Raw genomic sequence first — 4540 nt, forward strand, 5'->3', positions numbered from 1 at the left:
TATTGTTTTATTATCATAACTTCTCCCCCCAAAAAAAGTTTTAAAATAATTCACAAGTCATAAGATCACTGTGCTTGAAAGAGCATCTAAAGGGTATGTCTAATTATCCCACTTGGTGTTTCATATGCCAGTGCAATGTTCCCACCAAAAGGTGTCTGCAGGGTACTTCTAGTGAAAGAGGAAAACTTCCCCTCCACAGCCAGTCTAATTTATGCTCTGAAAACTTTCAGTGTTGGAGTTGCTGCAGAGAAAAATGAACTTCCTTTTATTCTATTCATCATCTCCTCACTCAACACATAAAAATTTATTAAATAATCATTTTACCTTATGTATCCATTATCTTGGCTAAGTGAATGAATTCTAGGTGCTCCAATACAGTAGTGGATGAGAGAAATAGTCTGTTCATCTATAGAGTATTCATGGATGCTGGAAAACAGACATTGTACAGATGATTACAAGAGAAGCACTGGAAAAAAGTTGGATAAGAACTCTAGAATGGATAACTGAGAGACCCAGACTAAGGAGAAGAGGAGAGTGTATGGAGCCTCAAAGGTCAGTCAAGGTTAGACAGTACAGGGAGAACAGCCAAGGGATGCCTGAACAAGGAAAGGCAGCTCCAGCTAAAGAGCAATGTATCTGAAGCTTCCAACACTGGAGGGAACTTTGTGTGCTACAAGTGCAGCTTGAAATCATACGGGTGTCCTAGTGCTATCCTCTTCAAAGAACCCCACAGCGCTGAGGCAAAGACTAACAGGCCAGGGGGAAACAGGATGGAAAGGGAAGAAGAACAAGGTCGTTCAGGGGTATGTGGGTCATCAAAGGTTCTAAAACTTCATCTAACATGATGTGAAGCTATTGAAGAGTTAAGCAGGGGGAAAACATGAATTGGAGGGGAGCACAAATAAAGTGGAGGACCAGTTATGAGACTGTGGTATGAATCCAGGCAGGATATGAAAACATCATAAATTAGACTTACAGGGAGTTAAAAGATATCTGGGGGTTGAAACCACTTGTTGATGTTAGATCCCTTTGTGAGTTATACAACATAAGTAGTTCCGCTCCTTCATCTGACCTCTTCAGGATTTGGATGACAAGTGTCATCACTACTATCCTCTCTCCTATGTTGGAGTTATCCAAGTAGCAACACCATGGTCCCTTCAACTGTTATTCACAGACTTGTCTGACATCCTCTACTATCCCAGTTACCTTAGTCCTGAGATGTACTTTCCTGATGTGTATTGACAGTGTATCTCATAGTGCCTCCAGGTATAAATCTCAACCTTCAAAAGGTAAAAATGGTAAAAAATAAAAATAAAAATAAAAATGATTATTGGAGAAGTAAATCCAGACAGCTAGAAAAAACTAAAAGCATTGTCTGGTTCTGAAATCTGTAAGAACGAACAGTATTGCATTAGGATTCAAAGCTTGTTGAATATTTTTGCATAATAAGATATGACACGAAAATTAACCAATGGAATTTGAACATAAAAACAATTTTAAGTAGCAGTGCTCAGTGAAGCAAAAATTATTTCTATTTTAGAAGATGGACCTATTTTTTTTCTTGTGATCACAGAGGGGGTGATTTCTGAAAGGAGAAATACAGTCAGGTCCATCAAAAATACCAGTCACAGGGGTACATTCATTTTGAATCAGCCTATTCTGTTGTCATCTCCCTAGGAGAAGGTATGAGAAACTGACATTAACTTTAGATCCAAGTTGAGACAGCAGCATGAAATCATGTGGACATTCAGGTGTTATCTTCCCCAAAGAGTTTCATTTTATATAAATTACAAGAAATCTGACATACATATTAAAATTTACTATGGTCGAGTGAGAGTCAGAAAATTAAAAAAAAAGATAGAGACAAACATTCCTTCCAGTAATAACATCTATTATCATCTGATTCATGTTTTATTCTGTTGGGGGCATTTTCTGACATAGATTTTCACATCCATCCAAAATGTCTCATTTTCAATGTAAATTCAGCAGATGTATTCAACCACAAAGAAGATCTAGCTAAAATAAAGGGAACCCCTGATCTCTTCTCTTCTCTATTCTTCTCTTCTCTTCTCTTCTCTCTCTCTGTCCTTCCCTTTCTTTTCTCTTCATCGTTTGGCTTTATCACCATCAGTTCTGTGCAGTCAGTCATTCATCAGCAACACTTATACAGTGTCCATCTAGAGAAACAGCCTTGAAACTTGATGCCTGTTAAACGAGAGTATCTCAGGAAACCTGAGGAAAAATCCTTCACACTTTACAAGTGTGGTTGTCTGTCACAGACCACAGTGCTCCCAAGGACACCACTTAATAAGTCTAGAACTCCCACTGTAGTTTACTCTGAAGAGTCATTTTCATCTTTGATCTAAGATTCTATGTGTAGATATTCAAAATAGGTTTTTTGTTTTGTTTTGTTTTGTTTTTTTGACAGGGCCACTTGAGACTTTATTTTGAAAAAAAAACAAGTGAATTGGTTTGGGGTTGAGGGCATGGGCAAGAGGGGGTACTCCAGGAAAAACAGGGGGCCCCCAGGGTTGGGTGAGGGCTAGGGCTGAACCTCGGTGGATCTCTTGTTCCCTATACTCCCCTCTTACAGCTGCCTCCCCCAGAGGCTCTGGGGCAGCAGGATGCAGGAGACTAGGAGTAACTCCGAGGCTGTTCACTTGGGCAGGACATCAGAGGACTCAGACAGCAGCTTCCCATTGTGAGTCTCAGTCTTCTTCACAACCACAGTCTTGGTGCGACTGAAAGAGGTAGAGCCCCCAGCAGAGCTAAAGCTGGGCTGGAAGGAGCTCAGGCCGTAGCTGAGGCCAGGGCTGGAGAGGCCCCAGTAGGACATGCTCAGCCCTCCTGAGTAGCCACTGTTGTCTTCCTGTGGATACACATTTTCTGCATCCCAGTCTCCAGTCAGCTCTCCTCGCCCTCCAGCAGCTTGCGTTAGGCAGTGATCTCGATGTTCAGGGCCAGTTTGACGTTCACGAGCCCTGGTGCTTGTGCAACTGCTGCATCATATCCTGCTTGGCCGCTGCAGGACCGCCTCCAGCTCAGCCACCTTCTTGTTGGCATCCTTAATTGTCAACTCCCCACACTGCTCAGTATCAGCAATGGCAGCCTCCAGGGATGCCCTCTGGCCTTTGAGGGCCTGGATCTCTGCCTGGAGGTAGCTGATTTTGCGGTTCATCTCAGAGATCAGGGTCTTGGTGAGGCGCAGTCATCCCCGGGCTCCCAGCCAGTGTCTGCAGCTCCTCATAATCTGGTACATGCTCTCAGCCTCGGCCCGGCAGCAGTTGGCAATCTCCTTGTACTGGGCGCAGACCTCAGCCATGATACCATCCATGTCCAAGGAGTGGCTGTTGTCTATGGACAGCACCACGGACGTGTGGGAAATCTGGGACTGCAGCTCACGGATCTCCTCTTCATACAGCTGCCTGAGGAAGTTGATCTCATCAGTCAATCCTTCCAGGTGAGACTCCAGCTCTACCTTGTTCATGTAAGCTTCACCCATATCCTTCTTGATGAGGACAAATTCATTCTCCTTCTCTGTACGCTTATTGATCTCATCCTCACACTTATTCTTGAAGTCCTCCACCAGCCCCTGCATGTCGTCCAGTTCCGCCTCCAGCTTCAGCTTCTCCTGGCCCAGTGACTCCAGCTGCCGCTGAAGATTGTTGATGGAACTCTCTAACATGTCCATGTTGCTGCGAGCAGTCTTCTGCTGCTGGAGGAGGCTCCATTTGGTCCCCAGATTTTGTTCTGCTGCTCCAGGAATCGCACCTTGTCAATGAAGGAAACAAACTTGTTGTTGAGGGTCTTGATCTGCTCCTTCTCCTGAGTCTGCGAAGTCTAGATGTTGGGGTCCACCTCCAACTTGAGGGGGCTCAGCAGGCTCTGGTCTATGGTGACTGCTGTGATGCCCACCACACCCCCACTCCCACCATAACTGCTGTTTAGACTCATGCTGGAGCCCAGGCTTCCCCTGAATCTGCCGCTGCTGCCCACCTGGAAGAAGCTGGAGGAACTGATGTGGGCACTGAGCCCACTCATGTATGAGCGACTGCTAAACGCACCAGAGCCAGAGGTGGACATCTTGTAGGACTTCTGGGCCACCCTGATGGACATAATGGAGGCTGGACTGAAGGCAGAAGGGCTGAAGACAAAACTCAAGAAGGAGCCCAGCAGCTGCTTCTAATAGTCTCAAAATAGGTTTTAAGAGAATGTTATGCTCATACATTACTATAGCAAACAGCCGTCCTATTTGAAAGCGCTCAAAAGCTTTATAAACGCCCAAGTCCATTTGTCCAGTTGGACTACTCCTGTAGAGCTATCCTATGGCAATATGCAAAGACTACAATAATATATATGAAAAGAACTTTAAATGACAACCTAAATACCATCAGGAGGAGAATAATAAATGGCAATAATTAATCAATTATTGTATAGTCACTTAATTGATACATTATTATGCACTCCTTAAAAAGTGTTTCCAAAGGCTGATCCTGTAAGGTTTCAATTTTAGTGAGGGAGGACATAAAACTGTACATAA

The 4540-nt window shown here is 44.0% G+C and overlaps 1 pseudogene; it reads right to left on the reverse strand.

Moving 5' to 3' along the window:
• Positions 1–2656: 2656 nt before the first annotated feature.
• On the reverse strand, positions 2657–4125 carry LOC124987454 (keratin, type II cytoskeletal 8-like; annotated as a pseudogene).
• Positions 4126–4540: the final 415 nt, after the last annotated feature.

The sequence above is a fragment of the Sciurus carolinensis genome, chromosome 6 (assembly GCF_902686445.1).
Source record: "Sciurus carolinensis chromosome 6, mSciCar1.2, whole genome shotgun sequence".
NCBI lineage: Eukaryota > Metazoa > Chordata > Mammalia > Rodentia > Sciuridae > Sciurus > Sciurus carolinensis.